Here is a 13249-nt window from a genome sequence, read left to right as displayed (position 1 = left end):
CATAACAATTATTTTAAGAATTATAGATACAGAACTCCTTTATGCAATCGCGGTGTCCGATTTTAAAATAGCTTTTCGGTGAAAGCACATTTTGCAATATTCTGAGTAGATAGCCCGGCCATCACAGGCTAGCTATTTTGACACCCACCAAGTTTGGTACTCACCAAACTCAGATTTACTATAAGAAAAATTGGATTACCTTTGCTGTTCTTCGTCAGAATGCACTCCCAGGACTTCTACTTCAACAACAAATGTTGGTTTGGTTCCAAATAATCCATAGTTATATCCAAATAGCGGCGTTTTGTTCGTGCGTTCAAGACACTATCCGAAGGGTAACGAAGGGTGACGCGCTGGCGCCTATCGTGACAAAAAATGTCAAAATATTCCATTACTGTACTTCGAAGAATGTCAAACGCTGTTTAAAATCAATTTTTATGCGATTTTTCTCGTAAAATAGCGATAATATTCCGACCGGGAGTCGTTGTTTTCGTTCAAAGACTGAAAATGCAAAATGGACTCTTCACGTGCACGCGCACGCCCGTCTCATTGTTCTCAGATCGACCACTATCCAAATGCGCTACTGTTTTTCAGCCATGGACTGCAAAGTCATCATTCAAAGTTCTGGCGCCTTCTGAGAGCCTATGGGAGCCTTAGAAAGTGTCACGTTACAGCAGAGATCCTCTGTTTTCAATAAAGAGGGTATAGAAGGCCAAGAAATGGTCAGAGAGGGCACTTCCTGTTTGGAATCTTCTCAGGTTTTGGCCTGCTATATGAGTTCTGTTATACTCACTCACAAAGATTGGACAGACCTACTCATTCAAGGGTTTTTCTTTATTTTTACTATTTTCTACATTATAGAATAATAGTGAAGACATCAAAACTATGAAATAAAAAATATGGAATCATATAGTAACCAAAAAAGTGTTAAACAAATCAAAAAATATTTTATATTTGAGATTCTTCAAAGTAGCCACCCTTTACCTTGTTGACAGCTTTGCACACTCTTGGCATTCTATCACCCAGCTTCATGAGGTAGTCACGTGGAATGCATTTCATTGAACAGGTGTGCCTTGATAAAAGTTAATTTGTGGAATTTCTTTCCTTCTTAATGTGTTTGAGCCAATCAGTTGTGTTGTGACAAGGTAGGGGTGGTATACAGAAGATAGCCATATTTGGTAAAAGACCAAGTCCATATTATGGCAAGAACAGCTCAAATAATCAAAGAGAAACGACAGTCCATCATTATTTTAAGACATGAAGGTCAGTCAATCCGGAAAATGTCAAGAACCTTCAAAGTTTCTTCAAGCGCAGTCGCAAAAACCATCAAGCGCTATGATGAAACTGGCTCTCATGAGGACCATCACAGGAAAGGAAAGCCCAGAGTTACCTTTGCTGCAGAGGATAAGTTCATTAGAGTTACCAGCCTCAGAAATTGCAGCACAAATAAATGCTTCACAGAGTTCAAGTAACAGACACATCTCAACAGAAGAGACTGCGTGAATCAGGCCTTCATGGTCAAATTTCTGCAAAGAAACTACTACTTAAGGACACCAATGAGAAGAAGAGACTTGCTTGGTCCAAGAAACACAAGCAATGGACATTAGACCGGAAATATGTCCTTTGGTCTGATGAGGTCAAATTTGAGATTTTTGGTTGCAACCACCATGTCTTTGTGAGACGCAGAGTAGGTGAACGGATGTGTGGTTCCCAACGTGAGGCATGGAGGAGGAGGTGTGATCGTGTGGGGGTGCTTTGCTGGTGACACCGTCTGTGATTTATTTAGAATTCAAGGCACACTTAACCAGCATGACTACCACAGCATTCTTCAGCGATACGCCATCCCATCTGGTTTGAGCTTAGTGGGACTATCATTTGTTTTTCAACAGGACAATGACCCAACACACCTCCAGGTTGTGTAAAGGCTACTTGACCAAGAAGGACAGTGATGGAGTGCTGCATCAGATGACCTGGCCTTCGCAATCACCCGACCTTAAACCAATTGAGATGGTTTGGGATGAGTTGGACCGCAGAGGGAAGGAAAAGCAGCCAACAAGAGCTCAGCATATGTGGGAACTCTTCAAGACTGTTGGAAAAGCATTCCAGGTGAAGCTGGTTGAGAGAATGCCAAGCGTGTGCAAAGCTGTCATCAAGGCAAAGAGTGGCTACTTTGAAGAATGTCAAATATAAAATATATTTTGATTTGTTTAACACTTTTTTGGTTACTACATGATTCCACATGTGTTATTTCATAGTTTTGATGTCTTCACTATTATTCCACAATGTAGAAAATTGGCAAAATAAAGAAAGACGCTTGAATGATTAAGTGTGTCCAAACTTGTGACTGGTACTGTAATCAGAAATACAAAGAGGTGTTGTGTAAATGACAACAGACAGGAATAGGCTATTCTACAGAAGAGACACAGACCCTTTAAGCTTTGTCACTTTGATAAGTCTGCGGCACGCATTTGTCAGTGATAAGACTGCAATTGGTATCTTAAAGGCTTTCGTCAATATTAGTTGAACTAAAAATAGTGCAATCAATTCACAGCAATAGCTTTATAAAACCAACCAGTATGGGTGGAGTGGAAAAAAATAGATGACCTCTAATATCTGGATATCCCTTAAAACAGAACATCATCAATAAATTACGTCAAAAACATTGTCAAGAAATCGGACTAGTTTTAAGCTGCCAACTTCAGATTAGCGTTCAACCCTTTTCTGTTAACATTTACATTTACGTCATTTAGCAGACGCTCTTATCCAGAACGACTTATAAATTGGTGCATTCACCTTATGATATCCAGTGGAACAACCACTTTACAATAGTACATCTATATATTTTTTTTTTTGGGGGGGGGGTATTAGAAGGATTACTATATCCTATCCCAGGTATTCCTTAAAGAGGTGGGGTTTCAGGTGTCTACGGAAGGTGGTGATTGACTCCGCTGTCCTGGCGTCGTGAGGGAGCTTGTTCCACCATTGGGGTGCCAGAGCAGCGAACAGTTTTGACTGGGCTGAGCGGGAACTGTGCTTCCGCAGCGGTAGGGGGGCCAGCAGGCCAGAGGTGGATGAACGCAGTGCCCTTGTTTGAGTGTAGGGCCTGATCAGAGCCTGAAGGTACGATGATGATGACTATTGTTTTGTGGAGCTGCCTAGATTTTTTTAGCGAAGGAGGTGATGGCGAAAAAGAAAATAAGCATTCGACCTCTTGTGGGTGGGCAGCCTTGTTTTCCTTCCAATTAAACTTTTATGATACCATTCAGTCATTTAACTTCTCAACTCCTGACTTACACAAACACGGGTGCTAGGGTATATCACTATATTATTGATAGATACCACTAGCGTAGCCGCAGGGCAAATGCAGACCGAGGGGCATGGGCAGTAATTAATGGAATTCATGTTTCCCTACTGAGGAAATCTCTGATTACTCAAGGTAACACGAAGAATGGACTCTATTCATAAAACTCTTGCTGTTCTCCTAAAATGTAAGTATAACCTAAACAAGTACTTTTCCAAAACCACCATATATATGCCCCAACCTTCAGCTGATTGCTTTTCCAACTACATACACTGAAATTCCACGTCTGTTTCAGCCATGGGTGAAAAATTATTATAAACGTCTCTTGCATATAGGCCATGAAATTATGACGCAGTTCCTGAAAATGACCCACGATTGCGAGGCTTGGCAAAGTGGTTAATCATGTCTACAAAGTTCCTGAGTGGCGCAGGCGTCTTAGACACTGCATCTCAGTGCAAGAAACATCACTGCAGTACCTGGTTCAAATCTAGGCCGCATCACATCCGTGTCACGCTGGTTGGAAGGAGAGGACCAGTGTGGTAAGTGTACATATTCTTTTTATTTGAAAAGACGCCGAACAAAACAATAAACACTATCCAACCTACCGTGAAGCTAAAGGCTATGTGCCCTAAACAAAGTCAACTTCCCACAACCCAAGGAGGGAAAAAGGGCTACCTAAGTATGGTTCCCAATCAGAGACAACGATAGACAGCTGTCCCTGATTGAGAACCATACCCAGCCAAAACATAGAAAATAAAGAACATAGAAAAAGGAACATAGAATGCCCACCCTAGTCACACCCTGGCCTAACCAAAATAGAGAATAAAACCCTCTCTATGGCCTGGGCGTGACAATCCGGCTGTGATTGGGAGTCCCATAGGGTGGCGCATAATTGGCCCAGCGTCATCTGGGTTTGGCTGGGGTAGGCCATCATTGTAAATAAGACTTTGTTCTTAACTGACTTGCCTAGTTAAATAAAAAATACATTTAAAAAAGCTAACTTAATGACAACCGATCAGAACTGAAATGGATACAAACTCCTAACGTAGTGCAGAAGCTGTTTAGTGGCCTATGTACATTGCTAAATAAAAATTCAGGAGCTCAAAATATGTATTTTGTTACTGTATATGGTGACTTCTCAGAGTCCCCTTAAATTATGTGGATCCGCAAGCATCCACAGAACAACTGATCATCCCCAATCTGCTGTTTAGCTACTGTTCTAACTTTTCCTTTTACTGAATAATAATTACAAGGTCCAACATATCCCTAATAGGTTCATCCTTGTCAGCTCTAGAGCTTAAAGCCCAGCTCCTGCCCCCTACCACAACCCCAAGCCCCAGACCCCAGCCTCTGCAAAGTTTCAGCCCAATATCAAACCCCAACTCAACCAAAACCCCAAACTCAGCCCAAATCAGCAGCCCAAACCCAAACTCAAGCAAATCTTGAAAAGCCAAAGGCCAACCCAGACCAGACCTGCTCCTTCCCCATGTGGTCAGCCCCAGCTTGTAAAGCCAGCCCATGCCCCAGCCCAAAGCCAATCCCATTGGGGAATTTCAACAGACTTTCATTTCACTTCTGGCTTCTGTCCAGGCAGCTTGAGCCACAGCCACACAAAGGACCCAAGTTTCAAGTTGAACGTGAGAACCACCTCATCTCTTGACCTCTATTAGCATATGAATGGTCCAGAAAGGAACTGAAAGCAAAGAGAGATGAGGGAAAGAGAGAGTGACCGAACACAGCTCAGAGTGTGCCCTTGGCCGACTCTCCTCCTCAGTTTCAGTTACTGTGAAAACAAACTATGCCCTTTCATACAGATCTCTTTACAGGGTGACACGCTCTGACAAAGAGCTATGCCCAATGACATGTTGCGCCAACGTTGTACACATATTTAGGAAAATATTATTGGATACACAAAAACATTGCAAAGGCTTTTTTCTCACTGTCTACATGTCTGAAATTTGGTTGAATTAATCAAATTAAATGTATATTGGGGGAAAACATCTGCGCAAAGAGCATACATTTCCTATAAAGAAAGTTCCTATTGACTATAATATTCAATGCATCTAAATCATGGCAGTTCAGTTGCTCTTATTTTCAGTTGTGTTAATTGGGGTAAAGCTATGCTGAAAAAGGCCAAACCATACCTGGTGTAGTCCTTTACTGTGAGAGACTCATTGGATAATCTGTCTAGCCGGCAGTCCCCAGGTTGACACTATTCATTGAGTTTATCTGGGAGCAGAGAGGGGAGTCAACCACACTGACCTTACTCTCAGTCCACTAACAAAAGGGCACGCTCTCTCTGCCCTCAGCTCCAGCTGGTTAGAGGAAGAAATAGAAAGAGATGTGAAGCAGTAGAGGAGGACCGGAAAAGAGGGGGAGGGAGACAGAGACAGATCACTAACTCATCAAATAAATTCTATCAGTACAAGTGGGGTCCAATGTGATAAGCAAAACATTTCATTCGGAAACCAATGACAACCACAATGCCCATGTGTGGTAACAATACAACCAACAGTGTTACGAAAAAATGCGATGACCCAACCTTAAGTGGCAGAAGTAGGGAGAGGAAGAAATTACAGCAGAGGTGTGGAGTTGAGTTACATGACATGGACTCGAGTCTGACTCGTCACAAATTTGAAGACTTGAGACAACTTGATAGAAAATAAAATGACTTGACTTGGACTTGAAGCCTCAAGACTCAGATCTTTGACTTGATACTGATGACTTGAAATTATTTGTGGATTACTCTCCACGCTGCCAGAGACTGTAGCCGCAGCATCACATTTGCAAATTGTTTTTTTGCAACAGATTGGCGAGTGAAACGCATACTCGGCCCTCTGATTGGACCAGCAAACTGTCAATCAACACAGGTCGGGTGAGCTAGCAAAGATTGCTGATTGGATCGGGTGCAGCGCAAACGCCAAATTGTAGGGAGAGAGGATTGCCATAAATAAATATGCAGTTCTATAAATTGTTTGGGGATCAAGAATATGAACTGTTTACTTTGCAAGCTCACCAGCAATGTGTCATCATGCAACAATTACTGGTCTTTTGGTATGTCAAAATTGCTTGAAATGTATAATTTACTTATGAAGCTTGCATTTGGAATTTGTTGTTAAAATTAATTATTGAATAATCCAAATAAATAAATAAATAGTGAAAAGGGCTGTATGGTAGCCTTAAGAAATAGACAAATATTTGTAGTCATTGCACATATAGATTTTTTTCTTACTTCACTTGAGACTTCACTTGATAAAAACGTGTGACTAGACTTGACTTGCTCTTAGAATGCACGACTTGGATTTTACTCAAAACCCGACCCATTCTACTTGGGACTCGAACTGAAACTTTGACCTTGTGAATAGTGACTTGGTCCCACCTCTGAATTATAGTGGCAGGCAGGAAGAGGTATATGAACGTCAAAGACATTGGCTGCTGTGGGCATACAGTTTGTTTTATTATGCTTGGCCTGCCAGTCCCCAACATGAAACAAAGCTCTGGAAATCTGTTCCCTGTGTGTCCATTATCCACCGCTCTCTCTCACTCTCTCTCTCATTTCCCCCTCCTCACTCTGTCTGCCAGCTACACACCACTCCTGTATAATTTGTTATTTTCTTCATATTATTGTCAGAGAAGTGAGAGCAAGAGAGTGAGCTGCGAGCAAGAACGTGAGCTGCCGGGAGAGGCAACATTTCAAAGGCACAATGTGAAAAAATATCACATATTATCTAGCTGCTATCTTATTCCATTGTTGGAAAACCACCAGTATCTTTACAACAAGACAAACACCCGATTCTCACAAACACCTTTAGTGGCACAGAAAACTCTTTCCGTCCGTCTGTCCGAGGTAGATTATGTCCTGTGAGATGTGAGAGGACAGGGCTTGGAGGAGCATCCGTCTGTGCTGTGCCATTATTGCTCTTCTCCACTGCTTTTATCATCTCTATAAATCTCCACTGTCTGAGCCCCAGCCTCCCCATAAAGAGCCAGCCTGTGAGTATCACCGAGAGAGAGAGAGAGAGAGAGAAAGAGAAAGAGAAAGAGAAAGAGAAAGAGAAAGAGAAAGAGAAAGAGAAAGAGAAAGAGAAAGAGAGAGAGAGAGAGAGAGAGAGAGAGAGAGAGAGAGAGAGAAAGAGAAAGAGAAAGAGAGAAAGAGAGAAAGAGAGAGAGAGAGAGAAGTAGCCCATACCCAGACACATCCATCTCACACACCTGTCTGGAACAGTCAGACAGACAGACACGCCTGGTATATACTGTAAGCTACAACTGAGATTTGAACTTTATAATATTGATCAGATACATCCAATAGTACAACATTTTAGACCCCAAAGACTCATTGTCTAGCAGAAAAGCACATTTTGAACACTTGGACTGGTTATTACAAGGCAGAATTACTGGTATGAGGATGTTACATGACAAGCTACAGTAGTACAGTGAAAGGGAAATAGCAGATAATAACAGAAGAGAGATGGTGGATTGATACAGGGTTCAGAGGAAGTGCATTGCCACAGGATCTCTCCAGTGTCAGTCAATCAAAAAGGCTCAGCTCTCTGAAAATGAGAATCCACACAGATAAGTGACCCAGGTGCCGCCGAAGATTGTTTAGTCTCGCACAAAGCCGAAATAACTCTTACACAACGTGAACCGCAACCAAGAACATTTGACACAATCTACACCAAACGACTGTTGAAAACGACCTATCGCTGTATTGTGTGCGTCAAATATGTCCACCTTCAGTTAGCAAGTAGGCCTACAGGCTACCCTTAGTACAGTATCACCTTCATGGGAAAAACACATTTGAGTCAATAACTAAAATGGACCAATATTGACCTCCAATAAAGCACAATGTTCTGTGTTGATGTTCCCTCTGTGCAGGCATGCCGTTAGCTTTATGTCAACAGACGACTGAGTCCTTTTACCCCGTATTCATAACACAGCCCTGATGTCACTGAGATAACCTTAAGTAACCACTGACGTGGATCTGCTAGCTAGACCAAACACAAGGCTGGAGTTGACACATAGAATGTACTTTGCCCAAAGATGGCTAACTTGAAACATCTTAAAACATCTTCACAACAATTTCTTCATGCCATTTTGAGTCAGGTTGAACTTTTTAACCCTGAAATATCATTGCAATATCCCTTTTTTCCATGTCATTTTGAATCACCTTTGACTGTTGGATTCATAGTCTTCAGTCAGTTTCTTATGGTTCCCCATTCAGTTCTGCCAAGGCTATTCAACTATTACTCTGGCAGTGACAGATGGCCAGGGAGAATCATTTGATCACTTCAACAGTATATGACATATTTCTTCATTTGGCATCTCTCTACAAGGCACATTTAACTGGACAAGGAACTGACACTGTCCATTCTTAGCCTCGCTCCTGCTCACCCTCTCATTAAATGGTCCTCCAGACAGTAACAGCCACTACGTCAGATGGAGACTTGCCGTGCAGCTAATACTGAAATAAATATAATCCACTACACCTTCTTCCCACCTTTGAGCTTCTTTCTACCCGTCAATATCATAATCACACAACAATTTTCTGACAAGCACGAGAAAACATGTTTCAAAACATTGAACAAACCCCCTTGAGGTTGCAATTTGAATATCAGCCACTTGTACAGAGATTCAGGACTCCCTAGACGGGATACTTCAGTATCTGCCCATCTAAGCTCTCATCACCATGGTGATTTTTAGGATCACCATGGTGATGATAGGCTGCCCTGCTCCCATCATGCATCTGTCTACCCATCATGCCCTAGCCTTTGTCCTCTCCCCAGGAGAGATGTGGCAACACCCAGAGGAGTGGCATTAGATTGATGCATCTATTTCTAACCATCATACAAGCCCTAGTCCCAATGAATGGAGGTCAATAGTCATTGAAGCGTTTCAATGTCCCTCACCCCGGGACTAAAAAGTAACAAACAACTAAATGTGACAGGGAGCCGAAGGGAGTTGACAAGTTCACAGCTCTTTCAGAGAACATGGCTTCATACTGCTTGATGGATCCTGGGCCTACAGAAGGCAAAGACAGTAGTAGTGCACTACTTTTGACCAGAGCCCAATGGGCCAAGGTCTGAGCTCATGCCTCCCCAGGCCTCTGGCCTCCATTCTCCTTCCTCTGGCTCTCTCTCTCTCTTCTCTCTCTCTCTAGGGTGATGTTTAATGAGAAATCTTTATTGGAGTTCTCTGGGAAGAGTTGGGCCGCATGAGGTTTCTACTCATCCCAAGTTTAATTGTGAGCTGCTTGCTTGCTTGGCCCATGGCCTATGTGAGGCTACCCGAGTATATTATTATGTCTAAAACGATGCCAATGATGACTTTTACAACTGTAATTAAGCTTATGAGATAGAGAATAATGTGTGATTTGATCATGTCCACTGTCACATCTGAAAACATTCAGTCTAAATATTTTAATTTACTCATAATCACTGCTGTCATTTGATCAAAACCAGCCTAACGTGTCTCTGCCTCAATGTTTTTTGTATCCATCAAATGATTGAAAGATTGATCATATATCCTCTTGGCAATTCATCAGGCTACCAGCCTGCTATCTGTCAAATCTACTGACAAATCTACTGACCAGGCAGGTAGCCTAGCGGTTAAGAGTGCTGGGACAGTAACCGAAAGGTCGCTGGTTTGAATCCCTGAGCCAGCAAGGTGGTGGAAAAATCTGCCGTTCTGCCCTTGAGCAAGACAATTAACCCGACAGAACATCTGCTCTCTGTAGATGTGGATTAAGGTATCCCCTGCACCTGTCTGATTTAGAGGGGTTGGGTTACATTTCAGCTGAATGTATTCAGTTGTGCAACTGACTAGGTATCCCCTAGTGTAGCTGTTGGTTCATAGTCAAATACTCAGTGTAAAGAGGACAACAGGATGGTTCATAGTCAAATACTCAGTGTAAAGAGGACAACAGGATGGTTCATAGTCAAATACTCAGTGTAAAGAGGACAACAGGGTGGTTCATAGTCAAATACTCAGTGTAAAGAGGACAACAGGGTGGTTCATAGTCAAATACTCAGTGTAAAGAGGACAACAGGGTGGTTCATAGTCAAATACTCAGTGTAAAGAGGACAACAGGATGGTTCATAGTCAAATACTCAGTGTAAAGAGGACAACAGGATGGTTCATAGTCAAATACTCAGTGTAAAGAGGACAACAGGGTGGTTCATAGTCAAATACTCAGTGTAAAGAGGACAACAGGATGGTTCATAGTCAAATACTCAGTGTAAAGAGGACAACAGGAAGGTTCATAGTCAAATACTCAGTGTAAAGAGGACAACAGGATGGTTCATAGTCAAATACTCAGTGTAAAGAGGACAACATGGTGGTTCATAGTCAAATACTCAGTGTAGAGGACAACATGGTGGTTCATAGTCAAATACTCAGTGTAGAGGACAACAGGATGGTTCATAGTCAAATACTCAGTGTAAAGAGGACACCAGGGTGGTTCATAGTCAAATACTCAGTGTAGAGGACAACAGGATGGTTCATAGTCAAATACTCAGTGTAAAGAGGAAAACAGGATGGTTCATAGTCAAATACTCAGTGTAAAGAGGACAACAGGGTGGTTCATAGTCAAATACTCAGTGTAAAGAGGACAACAGGGTGGTTCATAGTCAAATACTCAGTGTAAAGAGGACAACATGGTGGTTCATAGTCAAATACTCAGTGTAGAGGACAACAGGATGGTTCATAGTCAAATACTCAGTGTAAAGAGGACAACATGGTGGTTCATAGTCAAATACTCAGTGTAAAGAGGACAACAGGGTGGTTCATAGTCAAATACTCAGTGTAGAGGACAACAGGATGGTTCATAGTCAAATACTCAGTGTAAAGAGGACAACAGGGTGGTTCATAGTCAAATACTCAGTGTAAAGAGGACAACATGGTGGTTCATAGTCAAATACTCAGTGTAGAGGACAACAGGATGGTTCATAGTCAAATACTCAGTGTAAAGAGGACAACATGGTGGTTCATAGTCAAATACTCAGTGTAGAGGACAACAGGATGGTTCATAGTCAAATACTCAGTGTAAAGAGGACAACAGGGTGGTTCATAGTCAAATACTCAGTGTAAAGAGGACAACAGGATGGTTCATAGTCAAATACTCAGTGTAGAGGACAACAGGATGGTTCATAGTCAAATACTCAGTGTAAAGAGGACAACAGGATGGTTCATAGTCAAATACTCAGTGTAAAGAGGACAACAGGATGGTTCATAGTCAAATACTCAGTGTAAAGAGGACAACAGGGTGGTTCATAGTCAAATACTCAGTGTAAAGAGGACAACAGGGTGGTTCAAAGAAATGCCTGTGATGTTGTGTTTCAGTCAGAGCATAACCTGACATTGGGGTAGGTGGGAGGGATAAATATGTCTGTTCGAATGTCCCCATAGCAGAACCCTTTTTGTTTCCAGGTATAACTATTTGGGGTTCCATGTTGAACCCTCTGTGTAAAGGGTTCTACATGGAACTCAAAAGGTTTTTTTATCTGAAACCAAAAGGGTTCTGCCTGGAACCAAAAAGGGTTCTTCAAAGAGTTCTCCTATGGGGACAGCTGAAGAACCCTTTTAGGTTCTAGATAGAACCTTTTTTTCTAAGAGTGTATTGAAGAAAACCAGTTTTCACTCATTCAATGACCACTGTCAAATAAGATTGACCAGAGCCATGTACTACATCTCTACATACTGCTCCAACCTGCACGCCCACGCGATAGTCATTTCTCAGTGATTTTTCCTTTATTAAAACCACTTGGCTTCGGTCAAGACAGCAAGACAAATCCTTCTACGGCTAAGGCTCTGGACTCCTATTCCAAGTCTCTCCAAAAAAGGGTCACATAATATGCTGTGGAAGAATGCAGGCAGTTAAACCAGTGACAGACTACAGTAGGTGCCACTCAGCAACACTGAAGGGCATAAAGAGCGTCCACGTGTCTGTCTGTTCACCCTGTAACGTTGCACAATTCTCAACCAATAAATCCTTTCCAGGACGGTGCACCCTATAACACCACATTTCCACATACAAGCAAACATGAGATGAAAGAACTGTGCAATAACCAGGAAAAATAGATGAAATGGAAACTCCTGTCCCTTGCTCGAGTACCTCATAGTACTGACCTTTACAGAAGACCACAGGTTTCTCATCTCTCCTTCCTGCTCATACTTCACACCAGCTCCCTCTTGCCTTTCTTTTGAAGTTAGTCCCTCCAGATCCACTGTTTCTGAGGCAAAGTTAGTGGAGGAAAAGAACAACAGTCCAGACATTTTCTTCTCTTCATTTTCTTGCTTCTTTCAGCTGTTTTGTCTAGTCTTCCTCCCTCGGCTATCTCTCCACACCAAAACAAAAGGGGTAAAGAAAACAAAAGGAGAGAGCTGTGCAGCGAGAGAGCATGACAGACAGAGAATGTGTGGCACAAAAGTCTGCTCGGACACAGTCACCTCACAACTCTCCTGTTCAAATTTAGAGGCTGGACCTGGTAGAGTAGAGCCGAGCCCCACTGAGCATGCTCAGAACTGAGAAGCACACTTTTAAATGAACATTAGTTCCTTTCCAGTCCCTGGCTTCCCCTCCCTCTCTCCAATATCTCTCTCTCTCTCTCTCTCTCTCTCCCTACCTCCTCCCGCATGCCTCACAGTTGAACAAGAATCAGGAATGCTACTCTTATACCAGAGTCAAGCCATTTTCCCTACCTCTCTGGATCAACACGTATAGCCCCCCTCTGACTGACAGACAGTCAGAGAGACAGCGAAAACAGTATTTAGTAATATTGGAGCAAGACATGCTCTACTTACAGGAACTCACAGCCTCAAGCTCATTTTCAATCCAGATCACTTGCAACAGTCTTTTCATCTTTCTGTGAAGTCTAGACAGGAATGATAGTTGATTTGAGGGTTTCTAATACTACAACCAAAATGCTAAGTCCAGTGTTCCATAGGTCAAGTCAG

General features: G+C 42.3%; 1 long non-coding RNA gene across 1 annotated transcript in view; it reads right to left on the bottom strand.

The window, feature by feature from the left end:
- The window catches only part of LOC115163239 (uncharacterized), a 78055-nt gene extending 65163 nt beyond the window's left edge, over nt 1-12892 (bottom strand). Inside the window, exon 1 of the long non-coding RNA XR_003869708.1 lies at nt 12422-12892. This is a non-coding gene — a long non-coding RNA (uncharacterized LOC115163239). The remainder of the gene's footprint in view (nt 1-12421) is intronic.
- Nucleotides 12893-13249: the final 357 nt, after the last annotated feature.

Source organism: Salmo trutta, chromosome 26, assembly GCF_901001165.1.
Source record: "Salmo trutta chromosome 26, fSalTru1.1, whole genome shotgun sequence".
In the NCBI taxonomy this organism is placed as follows: domain Eukaryota; kingdom Metazoa; phylum Chordata; class Actinopteri; order Salmoniformes; family Salmonidae; genus Salmo; species Salmo trutta.
The sequence above is the reverse complement of the archived record's forward strand: the minus strand, read 5'-3'. Positions and strand labels throughout refer to the sequence as shown.